At 38.6% G+C, this 17,455-nt stretch overlaps 1 long non-coding RNA gene across 1 annotated transcript in view; it reads left to right on the top strand.

Moving 5' to 3' along the window:
- The window catches only part of LOC129393528 (uncharacterized), a 299,465-nt gene that overhangs the window by 258,965 nt on the left and 23,045 nt on the right, over positions 1 to 17,455 (top strand). Inside the window, exons 5-6 of the long non-coding RNA XR_010108853.1 lie at positions 150 to 310; positions 2,954 to 3,834. This is a non-coding gene — a long non-coding RNA (uncharacterized LOC129393528). The remainder of the gene's footprint in view (positions 1 to 149; positions 311 to 2,953; positions 3,835 to 17,455) is intronic.

Here is a 17,455-nt window from a genome sequence, read left to right as displayed (position 1 = left end):
TGTACATATAGAGGTGTTTAATAAAGCTGTTCTGGGCAATTTTTATTTCATAAGCCAGAAATAATTTAGCATTTTATTAAGATTTGTATTACTGAAAACTGTCAGGTACCCAAATGCTGAATGATTGATAGTGTTTCTCTACCCTCTAGTGGTCTGATGCAGAACTGAAAAGGCCAACACGAGAATCTTCAAGTACAATTGCCTGGGAATCCTGAGGTCTGGACAGCAACACCTGAATCTGAATCTCTTTTGGGTTGAATCATAAAAGAAAATAGTATGGAGAGATTTAAGGCCAGGCCTCTGGAGAAGGGTAATATAAGCATGGATTTTCATCTTTAAGCTGATTTCAAAACATGACAGATGGAGTGGAGGTGGTTTACAAAAACGTTTCCCCTTTACACGTCTTACTTATTCTGGAATACTGAAGGGTGAAGTATGTTGAAACAAATAATCTCTCCCTGGATTTCTCATCAATGACATTATTGACATTGGGCTTGACAATGCTTTGTTGTGGAGGACCCCCTTGTGCATTATAGAATATTTAGCAGCATCCCTGTCTTCTTACCCACTAGATAACAGGAACATCCTGCACCCCATCCCTAACTGTGATAATCAAAATGTCTCTAGCATTGAAAATATCTTCTTTGGAGGAAGAATTTCCCCCATTGAGAACCATCTTGCTCTTAATGGTTCCTATTAGGTAGGTTGGAAATAATTTGCCAATAAAAATAATTATTTTATTGGCAGGGCGCGGTGGCTCATGCCTGTAATCCCAGCACTTTGGGAGGCCAAGGCAGGCAGATCACGAGGTCAGGAACTCGAGACCATCCTGGGGCTAGCACGGTGAAACCCCTTCTCTACTAAAAATACAAAAAAATTAGCAGGGCTTGGTGGCATGCACCTATAATCCCAGCTACTCAGGAGGTTGAGGCAGGAGAATTGCTTGAACCCAGGAGGCAGAAGTTGCAGTGAGCCGAGATGGTGCCACTGCACTCCATCCTGAGAGACAGAGTGAGACTCCGTCTCAAAAATATATATATATTTTAATACTTAGCACTTGCTAATAATCCCTGTATTATTTAATTTAATCCTTATAAGAATCCTCAGATGTAAGTCCTACACTAGTATTATCCCAGTCTTACAGATGAGGAAACGAGGACTCAGAGGAGTTGAGTAACTTTTGTGACATTGCATAGGCAAATGGTAGAGCCAGCATTAAAATCCAGGTAGTCTAGCTCTGAAATCTGCATTTCGAAACACTCTGTCATAAGAGTGTCAACCCTTTTAAATCTCTCAAATGGGATGAAAAACAGCATTACTGATTTACAAGCAATAATAATCCATAGATTCCAATTTGCATAATTTTCTGGACTGACAATAAAACAGAAGGGAAAGACAGTGGAATGACCTTGTCAGAGGAAGATCCATTCATTTTCTTCATTTACTTATCAAATGCCTACTGTCTACACAGATACAGAAATGTATAAAACAAAGGTCCTGCCTTCTGAAGCTTACTTACATTGTTGCAATCAACAAGAAAATGAACAAAGTCATATATATGATATTTCATATAGTAATATGCTATGGAGAAGATAGAACATGTTAAAGGGAATAGACAGGGCATGAGATGGAGCAAGAGTTCTGCTATTTTTATATAGGTCAGGGAGGTCCTCTCTGACATTTGAACAGACAATGAAGGAATGAGAAAGTGACCAAGTGAAGATGTGATGGGGAAGTATTCCCAGTGGTGAGAATAACAAATGCAAAGGCCCTGAGGTAGGAGTATATTTGAAGTAGGAGCAAATTTGCTAGCGTGGCATGGGGAAGGCAAGTAGTCAATAGGACTGGAGTAGAGTTGAGTGAAGGGGAATAGAAGAAGAAGAGGTTGAGAGGCAGTGGCAAACAGACAGGAAGGGAACTGCCGATCTTGCAAGGCCTAGTAAGCCCTTGTAAGAACTTCAACTTTTACTCAGCATGAGATGAAAATGTATTGGAAAGAGAAATGCCATGCTCTGACTTAATTTTTCAAAAGATTATGCCAACCTTCTTTCCATGTTTGGAAAGTAGTTTTTCATACTGATTAAAATAATAAGTTCTGCAATCAGACTGAACTAATTCTAAATATCTCTAAAAAGTTCACTTTCTGTGGGTTTTGGGACAAGTAACTTACCTTTGTCTTGATTTTCTCGTCTGAAAAGAAAAAGATGTGGCAGTACTCTAGTTTATTGAATCTAAGTGCCATCAGACAGGAGATGCACCATTATTTTACGTATCAATAAGAAAACAAAACATAACACTGCTAATGATGTACAAATCAGTCAAATCAGGCTCATGTACAAGTTAGTCAAATCAGTCTCTCTGAGTTTGGAAATGTCATTAATCTATTGCTGGGGACTTGGCAATTTTTCCTGCCTTCACTTGCATTGCTTGGCATGAAATAGACAATTATTTTGCATATATCCCTGCCTTTGCTTGAATTGCTTGTCATGTAATAGACAATTATTTTACATATGTCTAGAAACAAAATGAAGCACAACTTCATTTATTTATTGATGCTTTCATTTCTTAGTGCCCCATAAAGCATTTGGCTGTTGCTTTGGAAAAAAAGATGAAATTTCTTTCTTATAACGAGTATTTACTTTACTAATACCAAATTTAAAGTCACATCTTATGCTTGTCAAAAAACCTTTGGTTTAGTGTGAAATATTTTTAAACAGCAGCAATTAAACTCGGCATATACAGTGCCAATGATGTGCATAAGTCAACTGAAGTGACAGGAATATGAGTTTGCGCATTCATAGACAATAAGAGAATTACATCATGTCTGCCCTTTGGCCCATGGTGATTGTAAGGTGACATCAATCTTATATAACAATATATATAGATAAAGACATGATGTATAGAAAATGATATGTATGTCTAAAATCTGTGTGTATGTGTGTTTTTGTTTCAGAATTGATAAAATATGTGGTAGTACCTGCGCTACAGAACAGAATTCACTTGGAAGTTCTTGGCATATAGTAAGCACTCAGTAACTGTCAGTTATCGCTCTCATCTCTATGAAGACTGTATTTGACATGACATCATCTCCATAAGATTCCTGAACTCAACTTTATTTCCTCTTTTTTCCTTTAACCCCAATTTTCTAATACCAATTAGTAAGGTGGCTTCCTCTCCTTCTGGACTTGCTACTCCCAGAAGGAAATTAAATCACAAGTCTCTAATTCCCTAGGCATTCCCTTGTAGCCCAAGTCATTAATCAGTGGCTCATATTTAAAAAAATTGCTCTAGGCCTCTGGAGACCCTTTCTATGGCATAATAGATTTTCGTTTGTTTCTCATTCCCTGAGTAGCTTTTAATTCAGGATGAATATTTGCCCTGCAATTTCTTTTATTCCCTGGATAATTTGAAAAGCCAGGGGAACAGTGTCACTTTGTCTTATCCCTTCCCTCTTTATTAGTCAGTCTGTTCTAACAAAATGTTGGTTGGTCCACGCTTTTCATGGAATGTCATGGTTAACTGATAAGCTGCCCCCAAACTCGGTATCCTGGTTTAATGTTATAATCATAATGCCCTCTGAGATCACTTAGAGAAAAGCTGAGGGTAGCAACTCTGTGGATTCTTATTTAGCTTATGCGTTTGACATCTGTAATGATGTGCTTCTTTACCACCTCCCTCATCAAATTAAACTAAGAATGAAAACAGATGGGCTGGGAAGCCAGTGGATCAAAAGAAGGACCTGGGGGAAGCTCAGCTTGGGGACTGGCTTGCTCTTTGCCCTCACTATTTGTCAACTGGGAATCTCCTGGGTGCTCAGCTGTGCTGGAATCTCAGGTAAGGCAAAGACTTTGTCAGTTTCTATCAGGCCCAAGTGCTTAACAAGATCTTAAGTCTACATATGGAGTTGCTGCTAGGTCTCCTAAAGCAGGTGATGTGTTCAGAATTACAGGCTGTATAAATGTCACAGAGTCAGTCGGGAGAGTACCCATTTGTGAGGAGAGGTGAGCAGCTGAAAACTCCTTTATATTTTAGTTAGTTGACCCCACTTACTTCATCTGGGTAGAGTGTAATGAAGCTGATTACTGGGTCCCTTTAAAATTATTGATTAAAATTTAAGGTAATCTATCTAAACTATACATTCCTGATTATTGATAGAACTCTAAGCAGTTTAATTCACTTGTTACTCGCGCCTAGATTGGAATTTGTAAAGTGGTTAGTGTCCAGATACTTGTCTGAGAGGTCACTTAGGCTCTAATTGATTTTCCTGAAAGCTTTGAAACTATCTGCCATTTTAACCCTCAAACATTTTTTGACAGTCATCTCCCGGTTGGCTCTCTCGTTTGAGTGTGTTTTCATTGCATGTTAATATTTCTTTGTTTTATTATCCAAGTTCATATGAAAATGAACCCAAAGTATTATATTTTAGCTGCCCATTCCCATTATGGGATGTCTAGAGTCCTGCTTTTCCTTATTATTATTTTTTAAATTTAAAAACCCTAACACTTGCAAGCTTTAATAGTCTTTCTTCTTTGATGCATTTCAGATAAAGAAAATGGTTGTAAATTGAGAGAAATCTTTCTGATTCGTGCCTATGCATTGATCTTATCCATAAGGATCTGTCTTCAGAGGAGAAATGTATAGTCTAGACAGGAAGAGGAATAGTGGGTATAGGGAAACAACAGGCAGAGTGGAGCTCCCCCTGGCTCTGTGGATTTAACCTCTGGGAACAAATACCCACAACGGGTCCCTGTGTTTGAAAAGGATTAGTAAAGCTGAGGGGGCTAAATAAATATTCATGATCACATACAAGCAAATGATTAGAAGTCAGACAACCTGCCCCTGGTGAGAGTCTGTTATAAGCTAAATATTCTCCCTAGAAGGAAAGGAGATTGATATTAACAATTTTCATTGGTCTTGGAGAGACTGATCTTATTGTCTGTCAAATGAAGTTAGAATTAGGTTTGAAAGAGTCTTAAGCTTCTTTAATAATCTATCCTAATCACCTGTCTAATGCTACACCCCGTTACTACAGAAACATCTTTAATACCCTTTTATTTGAGGAGTCTATTCTGGGAAATATTCTGTTGATGGAGAGTTTAGGGGGATCTGATGTTGTTCAGCCAACTTAAAATCAATCTACCAAAATTAATTTGGACCACCTACTATTTGCCTGTTTTTCTAGTTGCTGACATTATGACAGTATTAAAGGTGTAGTGGATTGCATCGCTGGCCTTGAGTCTTGATCCCATCCCTTTCCATACTTGTTGCTGGGTAACTTTGAAATTCATCTCACTAAATAGAGAGACATGTTGAGTGGCCAGCCAGTCCAGATTTACCCAAGGACTTTCCTGGTTTTACTATGGAAATTTCTGCATTCTGGAAGCCCCCCAAGTCCTGGGCAATCTGAGATGGTTGGTCACTCTTAGTGAAGTGTATTTCTATATCCCTTTGCTGTGAGATAGGTCTTGTGTTATATTTGGCCAATAGGATGAGGTAGAAATTACAGTGTGTCAGTTCTAAACCTATTCCTTAATAGACTTTGCATGTTTGCCCTATCTGTGCTTCTGCTGTCACCATAAGTACGTGCTCTGATTATCACGTTGATCCAAGGAGGATGTTGGTGTGTAGAGCACAGCCAAACTCAAGACAGCAGCCCAGATAAACCCCGTTTGTACCAGCCAACCTCCAGCAAAGTTATAGTTACATGAGCAATAATAAATGGTCATTGTTTTAAACTACTGATTTTTGACATGCTTTATTACAAACAGCAATAATCAACTTGTACAAATAAATTTTATCAGTAGCAGAAATTGGGCTGAAAGCTTTACATAGATCATTTCCTGCTACCACACTGTGAAGTAGTAATTATTATCACTATTTTACAGTTAGTCAAATGGTTGGTACATAGGAAGATGGAATAAATATCCAAGGTAAGCAATGAAGATTATTTCAAACTCATTTCTAAAGTAATCTAATACCTTAAAGATTTTAAGCATTATCATGCAATATAAGCTCATTATAAAAGATTTAATCAAATTAGAAATATAAATAAGAAAAAGCAAAATGTCATTCCTTCCATTCCTGGCTCTCTTTCTCATTTCTCTAACTCTTTCTCTCTGATATAACCGCCATCAACTTTTTGGTATAAATCTTTCCAGATGTTTTTCTATGCATTTTATAAACATATTTCTGTATTTAAAAATTTCATATAATTGGAAATTACATATAGTTCTGCAGTATTTTCTCTGGATATTTCATATAATTCCATGCCGATACATATAGAGGCATCCTATGCTCTTTTAACCTCTACTTATTACTTCATAAAATGGCAGTACCATAATTTGAACATTCTATTAATAATAAGCATTGCAATTGATTCCAATTTTCCCTATTCCAAATGATTCTATGAACTTTTTTTTCACATATCATTTTGCACATATGGGTATTTCTATAGAAAAAAATTCTAGAGCTTAAGGCCATTTTCAGCCAATTATACCTTAATGTTTAATATACCGTGTGCAAAGAATTGTAGACTAGTACTTGTGCACCATAAGCAAGTGCTCATCCGATACTGAGCTCCTATTTCAGGACCCTCCTTCCCCTGTTGGGGGCATTTTGCAGATCATTCATGACAGCCTGTAAAGTGCCTTAGTTGTAGTTGTTTGTCCTCAGGTGAAGTGCATTGTGTTGTTATCAGCTGTTGAATTTGTTGATCTTCCACTTCACATAACATGGATGATTCTCTAGAAGCTATGCCCACCGTCCTGAAAGACCCCATTAACTGCAGATGCTTGCTGCTTAAGCAACAAATCAGTGAATTTCTTCAATGGAAACTTTTGTCTAATTAGAGAGTAAATCATGGTATGTACTTTGGGTACACTTTGAAGTGGACTTGGCCACTGTTTCAGTTTAGACTGTTAATAATGGTTCTTATCAAAAGAGACATGAAAGCTGCTGTCTAATAGAGGTTCCCCTGGCTGGAAGGAAAAACTGGAGGAAGAGAGAAAGAAAAAAAAAATATGAGGAGAGAAAGAGATGGGTACTTCTTACAGGTCAGGGATTTATTCTTTGATTCAGAGTTATTGAAAACCATTCACTTGTCATATACAATGCTAATCTTGGGGAAGTTAGAAATAAAAGAAGCAGTCTCTGCCCTCAAGTGGCCTGTGGTACATTGAGGGAGACACCTATGGAAGCTGACAATCACTATGAAAGAATACACGTAACAACAGAAGCACATAGAAAGGGTGCAAATCCTTCTCCTGTAGATTCTGGGTAGACATCCAAGGGCAACTGGTTCACAGGCTGAGTTGAAGTGGGAGTCCCTGAGCTCCCTTCCCATTGAATATATTCTTCCTAGAGTATATGATTACTCTGTCTCATGACACCAAGCATAAATTATAAATGTACATTTCAATGAGTTTTTATGAATTGAATATGCTTATGCAACTGTACCCCACATCAAGAAATAGAGCACTGTCAGCACCCTAGAGGCACCCCCTACCACCCTAAAGTTAATCACTATCCTGACTCCTGTCAACATAGATTAGTTTTGCCTGCTTTTAGACTTTATATAAATGTAATCACATGGGATGTTTTCATTTATATCTGACTTCTTAGGCTCAGTAGTATATTTGTGAGCCTTATCTACATTGTTGTGTGTAGCGGTTCAGTCATTTTCATTGCTGTTAGTATTCCATTGTATCATTATACTGCAATTTATTTGTGCACTTCAATGTTGAAGAAAATTTGGCTTGTTTCTAGTTTTGGGCTATAATAAATAGTGGTACTACTCTCTTTAACAATATATGTGTATGTGTATTACACATGAATAAAACCAATGTATTTATTTATTTATTTAGTTAGTTAGTTAGTTAGTTAGTTAGTTAGTTTTTTGCTCTGTTGCCCAGATCTTGGCATGATCTTGGCTCATTGCAACTTCTGCCTTCTGGGTTCCAGTGATTCTCCTGCCTCAGCCTCCCAAGTAGCTGGGATTACAGGCACCCGCCACCACGCCCAGCTAATTTTTGTATTTTTAGTAGAGACAAGGTTTTACCGTGTTGGCCAGGCTGGTCTTGAACTCCTGACCTCAAGTGATCTGCCTGCCTTGGCCTCCCAAAGTGCGATATTTACTTTTGTTGGTTATGTATCTAGTGAGATTGTTGGGTTTTGTGGTATATTTATGTTCAGCTTTAGTAGATCCTATCAAACCATTTTTCATGGTGATTGTGCTAGTTATCCTCAGTGGCAACATAGCATGGAGACAGCCATCCGTTCTCCCCCAGTGCAAGCCTTGCTTTTCTTCTTTTCCACTCTTTTTTATGTCTTACATTGCAACCAGCCTAATATGCATATGAAAGCTCTGTCCATGCCACCCTTCTTTGGCCACCCCTTGGACTAAGATTTACACATTCCAGCAACGTGGTCTGCCTTTAGAAAATCGGCCTAGGGAAGAGACCCAATCAGACAGGACATTCTGGAGTCGTGGTTTTGGACTATAGTCCACAGAAGGTTCTTAGTTGCCATGTTCGTTTGGCTCCATGGGCTCCTTACTTTATGAGGTGAGGTAGGACCAGGTCTAGAATGAACCCTCTTGCCAGGTCTCAGGATGGTATTGTACTCATTTGCAGTGTAGAGGAATCTAAATTGTTCCCCTTTTCCACCAAGACTTAGTCATATTCATTTAGCTATTCTGCTGAGTATGTAGTGGCATTTCATTGTGTTTTGAACTGATGATCGATTGTGTGAGTATTTTTCTTTACTTTTTGTGCCATTTGAATGTATTCTCTTTTGAAGTGTCTGTTCAACTGCTTCCCACAATTTTCTATTATGTTGCTGGTCACTATTATTATCTCGACTTTACAATGGGATATCTGAAGCACAGAGAAGATAAATAATGTGTCCAAGGTGCCATAACTAGAAAGTAGAAATAGAACTAGGATTTGAATCCAGAATGTCTGACTTCACATTCTGTTCTCTTAGAAACCCAGATGGTCAGACAAGAAACCAAATTGGATTTTTACTTCTATTATGATTCACTGATACAGAGCTTGGTCTTCTCCTAGTAGGGGGAAAAAAAGAGTTGTACTCAAGTTGCCTAAGAGGAGACTACCACTTAGGGGAGGTAGATTCAGGGGAGGGGCTGTGTTGCAGAGACCACAGTCACAGCAAAGACACTCTCAACTGAAAGCATAATAGTAACCATTCACTTGATTTATGATTATAATAACAGGTTTTTATTGAGCATTTAATATGTGTTGAGACAGATACTCAATTTCTATACATTATCTCTAATCTTCACAGCAACCCAATGAAGAAAGTATTATCTCCAGTTTATAGGTTAGAAAAATAACCTTTGAAGAAGCTAAGGATCCATATCAGCAAGAGGTGGAGCCAGGTTCCAAAATCTTGTCTCTCTCTGGCTCCAGAGCCAGTGCTTTTCTCTGTTCCACTACACCTTCTTCATAGAAAACTAAGGTGAGCTGGGCTGATAATTCCAGATGGGATTCCATGAACCATGGTTGAATATGGAAGAAGAGCTGCTCAGGCCAATGGGATATGAGACATGGAACCAGTAGAACCCTAAAGACAATATGCCAAAGTCAAGCCAGGGAAAGAAACCTTCAAGCTAAGTGAAATGTCGATTAGAAGGAGCCAAGCATAGAGATGAAAGGAAGGGGCGAGTCAATGGGACAGATACCAAGGTCACCAGAAAAAAATTTAGGAGAGTAGATGGTTGTGGATCCAGGAAATCCATCAAGAATTTTTCTTATGCTTGATGTAGAGAAGAGAGGTTTCTTTTGGGGCAGGGATAGAGGGCTGCAGATTATTCTGTATTTCAGAAGAGTACCCTTTGGGGTGGGGAGCCAGTTTGGACTCTTCTCTGTAAGTCTTTGGTCTTTGCAGCATCCTGCTTTCCAGTAGGCCCATGTTCAGCACTGTTTCCTCTTTTCTACATCCAGCAAGCTGTGGCTCTGGGGTCTGGTCCGTAATATGAGATTCCCATGGTTGCTTTTGCCAATCATCACAAACATGATGACTTAGAACAGCACACTTTGTTCTCTTACAGTTCTCGGGGGTGGGAGGGTATAAGTACAACATAGGTTTTAAGAGGGTAAAACGAAGGTGTTGGCAGGACCATGCACCCCCATCCATCCCACCACCAGCAGAGGCTCTAGGAAGAATCCCTTTTCTTACATTTTTTCTACCTTCTAGAGTAGCATTTCTTGGCTCATGGCCCCTTACTTCATTGTCAAGGCCAGAAACTTCAAATCTCCCTTGACTTCTTCTTCACATCACCATCTCCTCCATGGTCAAATCTACCTCTTTTTCCTTCTTACGAGTACACTTGTGGTTGCATTTAGGGTCCACTTGGATAATCCAGGACACTCTTCCCATCTCAACAGCCTTAATTTAATCACATCTTCAAATGTGCTTTCTCTATATAAGGTAATATTCACAGGTTCCAGGATTAGATCTTGGATATCTTTGGGGGTCATGATTAGCCTGCCCTCTGCCATTTTGATTCAATATTCAAGGTGATTGTCACATCTTTTTCTCTGTGAAGGCTTCTTCTTGGAAATAAATTGGCTCATTGCCTGATTCACTTATGCTGAATATCAGTCAAACCATTTGGAAGGTTTCTGTTGAGAAATTTTTGTCTTTGTGGTTCCCATGAACCACTTACTTCCTTAGGCTCTCTTAAAATGTTCTAGACAAGCACAAAGAATGATTCACATTTATGTTTTATCTCAGATATAAATCCTTTTAATGATTCATGGGGTTTCTTACTGTGAAATCACCTTCTCAGAAGCTTCCTTTTCTAGGAATCTGATATGCTTTCAAATTTTCTATTGAAAAAACGCCTTCCTGCGCCACTTCTGTTATGTACATCTAGTGAATCCCTGTCGGCAGTGACAGGAAGTTCACTTCCGTGCGAGGGCTGGCTGGCCCCGGGACACCTGTTGTGCTTGTGGTGAACATGAGATGTCAGGCCTGTGCTGCCCCTTCCTCCAGGCGGCCAGATGGGAGGCCCAGCTGCTCCTCAGACCCAGGATCTTCATGGCTTTCTGCAGAGGCATGGGGTTCCTCTCATCTCGCATTTCATCCTCCACATGATTCACATTGTGTGAGGCTTCAACTCTGGGTCCCCTAGAGAATATTTTTATTCTGTGGCCTTTAGTTAGTTCATTCAACATGTGCCTGTCGAGTGCCTACTATATATCTGACATTTTGCTGCATGCTGGGGATTTAAGGAGAAGCGAAGGACAGATCTTGCCCTCAGGATATCAAGTTGCTTAGTCAAAATAGGATAATCCTGCATATTAATCATTTTTTAGTGGCAAGTGACAGAAACCAAATTCCATCTGGCTTAAATTTAAACTTAAACCATACTGACTTAAACGTTAACTATGTAATGAAAAAGACACTTGATAATATTGTGTATCAGCTGGGGTCCAATCAGAGAATGGCTCAATCGATCAAAGGCGTCTGTGCGCGCACGCATGCGCGTGCACACACACACACACACACACACACACACACACACTAAGAGATTTATTACAATAATTAGATCTATGCAATTTTGAAAGCTGGTTAGTTCATGAGTTTTCATATAGCTGTTGTCTTCATTTCTGATGCTGGAGCACGAAGACTTCAGAGCTAGCTGTCTAGCAGGAAAGTGGGATATATATATATATATATCTGACCTCTGAGGATGGACTGGAACCTGGTCTGTGTCTTACCATCTGCAGACCACGTCAACTCCTTCCTGCAGAAGGAAAGATGGCACCCTTTGTCATCTTTCCTAGTGCATCTTTTCAAGTGTCATGCTTTCCAAGTGCAAGCTAAATATGCACTTGGCCCAGGAGCCGGTGAAAGTGTAAGAGAATCTGAGGGAAGGTGGAGTAGATGTAAATCTGGCTGTTGACTCACAACAACAAAGGAAAGTCAGTAGATAACTGACAAAGCACATGCACTGCAGCAGAACCTGGTGCCCCTGCCCAGCCCTTTCAGGCATAAAAACAATGTGGTTGCCTTCACCTCCACCTTCTGAATCCCATGCAAAATGTCTTTTGTGTTCCACTCTAATCAGACATTTATAGCAAAGGGGATTCTGAGTGATAGAGTGTAGCTTAGCCAAGTCAACACATGACAAAACTTCCCCATATTGGCATATGAAATGACTGGCTGGAGGTGTTCAAACCATTTCCTCAGAAATCTCTCAACTCTGTGTTTCTCTCTTTTGACTTCTTTCTGAGTCTATTCTCTCAGTTCAGCTTCATAGCCCAGTGGAAACAGAGCTTTTCTTTCTCAAGTCCTGGGCTGACGCTCATTTTCTCTGATTTGCTCAGAGGACATAGCACTCCCATTGGGCAGCCCTGTGTCACTTACCTTTTTCTAAAGTCAGGGTATGGAGCCGGCCCTGTTTTAATTACAGCACTGAGAATATGTACGAGGTAGTTTCCCAAGAGAAAATCAAGGCATTGGTGAAAAAAAAAAGTTGATTCAACAGTAATAGTTCACTAGTAAACATAGAAAACTCAGGGAAAGCTGTTGCTGTAAGACACGATTGTGCTAAATATGAAAGCATCTGGATGCAGACAGTAATTACTAGGCTGGCATCTGGAGGCCTGTGGTGTCTGCCTGGATGGCTTGTCTGTTATTCAGCTATGTGGCCTTGGGCAAGTTGCTCAACCTCTCTGGAGCTAAATTACCTCCTTTGACAGGGGAAAATGTTAGCCTAGAACCATTCATTTATCAGAAAGCAATTATGAACAAGAAGCCCGTAAAGAGCTTATCATTTAATGAGGGAGACAAACAAGTAAAGTCAGCATAATGGATGCTGTACAGGGAGAGAAAGGAGTGCCTCTTGGAGCAAAGCAGGGTTATTAGGAAAGGGCAGCTGAAGAGAGCCTTTTAAAGAACAAGCAGAAGTTCACTGGCAGATAAGTTGCGGGGAGCTAATTTAGTTGGTAAGGACAGTAGATGAGCCGGTGCAGAGCTGTGAAGGGGCATGCCATATTTGAAGCAAACCTCCAAGAGTTCAGAATGGCCAAGTTCAGGGCACTTATGCACAACCAGCAAAATGTAAGTTTTTTTTTTTTTTTTTTGAGGATCTAAGCAATGAAAGTTTTCTTGAAAGTAATGGCAAAAACTGCAATTACTTTTACACCAACCTAATATTTTACTCCATGCTAAGGTGTATGGTCTTCATCCTATAGGGAGTGAGATGCAAAAGAACAATTTTGAGCACAGGAGTCTCATAAGTGATATTTAAGAAACTAGGTGTCAATGGCGAGGAGAGAAATGAGAGCAGAGCAGTAGATTAGCTAAGAAATAATTTCCGGTATCCACGTGACAGAGGTTGGATGTATAGACTTAGGTGGTGGTATTCTGACTGAAGTCAAGGGATATTTAAAGAGTGACTGTCAAGATGTAGAAATTTGCTGATTGTGAGGAGGGAGGGGGAAAAGTAACCAGGCTCACAACCAGGGTGAAGAGGTGGGAGGCGAGGCTGCTGCCATTCAGAATGGAAAACCTAGAGGAAGAGTAGGTTGGAGAAGGGTAGAAGGGGATGTTGAGTTCAGTTTGGGGAATGTTGAATTAAAATAGCTTTTAGGATGCCCAAGTGAGGAAGCCCATGAGAGCTGACACTTCTATCTAATTCTGAGACTCCTTACTTTTATGTTGAATTCATTTCAGTTATGCAGGTTTACTGATGACATTTTCTGATTACTCAATAGGATATAAGAATACATATTTAATATATATCATGAGGATACAAGGACTTTAGAAGTCGTTGGTAGATATCATCGGTGTGTCTATTTTAGTAACCTGTTTTCAATGTTTAATGGGAAGAAAAAGCATGAGATGGATTTCATGATCCATATACTCAAAGAACTAAAATATTCCAAAGATTCCTAATCTCCCTTTAATTTATATCACAAAGGAAAATCATAGAGTAATAAATAATAAATGTTTAAATAGTTATTTATAAAATGTTTTATCTGCTTTTTATTATCCAAAATGACAGTGTCTATGAAGAATTATTTTGGGTAAAGAAATATGTATTTCTTCAAAATTGCTTTAGATAAGATAGTATTAGCAATCTTCATTATGAGAATACAGAAATACCCCAAATAATCAGAACTTACATCATAGTAAAACACAATCTACAGTCCCATTGCTAATTAGTCATTTTCTTTTTTTAAAAAGAGGCTTTTACTTATAGAATGTTGTATTTATCTCAAGAGAGCAGGTTTGTGCTGAGCCACAGAAGTTCCTTCTAGAGTTATGTCAAGTAGTACTGTATTTTTAAATGATTGTGGAAAATGTATTTTCCTAGCATTTTAGGAGCTCCCTGTTCAAGTTGGGGTCTCTCTGTTCCCGTTAACTTTGATTTGATAGAGACCATACAAATGGAACAGACTTGAACATGATTGCAATTTCTCTTGGAAAGGTTCACTGAAGTTAAAACTCACTTTTTCTTGTGTCTCTAATTATCAGAAGCCCAGAAGACTAAATCCTTCACATTCATGTAAGTTTTCCTTTTGGACTCAAGAAGGGAAAGGGACCACTACGGATTCATCCATGATAATGAAGGGAACATCTTGTTTTCCACATATCTCTTTCTTTGGTTGGATTTATTAGCTTGATTGGAGCCAGTATTTAGTGACTTTTGACAGATTGAAAATGTGGATTCTGTTTGTCTATGAGGAGGAACATAAAGCTGTCATGAAATTGACATGATACCCTGACACAATGTGCTTACATATTCATATATGCCAGGAGCTGTGTTTAAATGCAACTTTCTCATTATTGTTGAAAACTGAACAAATCCTTTCAACAATTATGTCAAGCTGATATACTATTTGTATTTTACAAATGAGAAAACTAAGATTCAAGGACATTAACTAACTTAGGTCAATACTAAGTCAAGTTTGTTTTTATTTAAACTATATGTTCTCTCCTTTAAATATCCTGCATGTGTTAAACCTAGGCATACACACCATAGTTTATAGGTGGCCGTGCAAATCAGAAAGAGCCCTAGATTACAAGTTAAATGTAAGGAGTTCTTGTCCTGGTTTCAGTACTGATCACTTAATTCCTCTACAATTTTGCATCCATAAAATAAAAACAATGGCATCAGTATCTGTTTCTTCTGCTGTTGATATGAGGAGCACATGAAATAATGCTAGAGACAGAGTTGGTGCTATGGAAAAAAGATTGAAAGAGTCAAAAGACAAGAATCGACATTCGATCCCAACCACTCTCTTATCAATTCTGCAACTTTGAGCAAGACACTTTACAGTCTAAAGCTCAGTTTCCTCATCTATTAAATGGGAATATTCACCCATAGCCTGCCTATCTTACATGATAAACACTATGTAAATGAAACATGTAACTGTTAGTAAAATTTTAAAAGGTATTTATACACAGAGTTTGCAAGGTATTAGTCCTCTGGGCAGAATTTGTATTGGAGAGCGGACCATAAGTAAAAAAATATATATGTTCAATATATGTGTTAGTTTTCTACTGTGTACACAACTCATTACCACAAATTAGTGATTAAGCAATAGAAATTTATCATCTTACAGTGTCAGTAGGTCAGGAGTCCAACACAGGTCTCACTGGGCTAAAATCAAGGCAGCAGTGAGCATCAGTGGGACTGTGTTGCTCAATGATGTCTAGGGGGAAAGATGTTTCTTTGTCTTTTCCAACTTCTGGAAAGTACCCGTATTTCTTGACTCATGCCCCTTTCCTTCATCTTCAAAGCTAGCACTATTGCATCTCTCTGACCTTTCTTCAGTTATTCAATCTCTGTCTGAACACAGCTGGGAAAGACTCTTCAACTTAAATGATTTTTATGATTAGATTGGGACTGTATACATAATCTGGGGTACTTTCCACATATCAAGGTCTATAAACTTAATCACATCTGCAAGTCCCCTTTGCCATCTGAGATAGCATATTCACAACTTCTAGGAATTAGATGTGGACATTTGGGGTGGGTGGGATCATTATTGTGCCTACCACAATGTGTAACATAATGAAAGTGCTAGTTACAGAGTTACTAAAAAGGGTGATCTTTTCTTTTTTGCTAAATTACCCCTCATTTGATCCCTGATTGAAATTTGATCCAACATTGAGCCCTCATCACATTTAACCTGCCACAGAAATTATATGAGACTATCAGCTTATTAACCCATCATCTCACTAATTTAGTCATTTACTGTCTTTCAAAAGATATTCTCTGATGCAGGAAAGAGATTCTTGGAAGTGCTGCCAGAGGCATCAACTATTGGAAAGAGGAAACAATACAGGAAAATTTGAATTGGAAACTTCTGAATAATATTAGAATAACCTTATTTTTTCACGGTCTCAGGCTATAAGACCTAAAAGGAATGTTAGAGATCAGCAGATCCTAAGAAACTGTATTTCTGATTGCTTTTGAAGTATATCTGCCACACTCCTTGTCAACCATACTCCACAGTTTAAAAAAAAAAGGTCTAGTTTTAAAATAGATGTACATCATATTTATTTATTTTTTTAAACTTTTTATTTTGTTTTAAGTTCTGGGATACATCTGGGGGACATGCAGGTTTGTTACATAAGTAAACGTGTGCCATGGTGGTTTGCTGCACCTATCAACCCATCACCTAGGTATTAAGCTCCGCATGCATTAGCTATTTATCCCAAAGCTCTCTCTCCTCCCACCCCACTACAGGCCCCTGTGTATGTTGTTCCCCTCCTTGTGTCCATGTGTTCTCATTGTTCAGATCACACTTACAGGTAAGAACATGCAGTGTTTAGTTTTCTGTTCCTGTGTTAGTTTCCTGAGGATAATGGCTTCCATCTCCATCCATGTTCCTGAAAAGGACATGATCTCATTCTTTTTTATGGCTTCATCGTAGTCCATAGTGTATATGTACCACATTTTCTTTATTCAGTCTATCATTCATGGGCCTTTTGGTTGATTCCATGTCTTTGCTTTTGTGCATAGTGCTGCAATGAACATATACATGCATGTTTCTTTATAATAGAATTATTTAAATGTATATAATAATATATATAATGGGATATATGTAATGGGATTGCTGGGTCCAATGGCATTTCTTTTTCTAGATCGTTGAGCAATCACTACACTGTCTCCCACAATGGTTGAACTAATTTATATTCCCACTAACAATGTAAAAGCATTCCTTTTTCTTCACAGCCTTGCCAGCATCTGTTGTTTCTTGACTTTTTAACAATTGCCACTCTGACTGGCGTGTGATGTTATCTCACTGTGGTTTTGATTTGCGTTTCTCTAATGATCAGTGATGTTGAGCTTTTCTCTTATGTTTGTTGGCTTTATTTCTAATTAAGACGTTAGGTTGTCAGACTTCTTGTTTGTCATTGCTAGAACTTAGTAAGAATTGACACCAAAGTTAAAATGAACTTATCCAAATTT

The sequence above is a fragment of the Pan paniscus genome, chromosome 10 (genome assembly GCF_029289425.2).
Source record: "Pan paniscus chromosome 10, NHGRI_mPanPan1-v2.0_pri, whole genome shotgun sequence".
Lineage (NCBI taxonomy): Eukaryota > Metazoa > Chordata > Mammalia > Primates > Hominidae > Pan > Pan paniscus.
The sequence above is the reverse complement of the archived record's forward strand: the minus strand, read 5'-3'. Positions and strand labels throughout refer to the sequence as shown.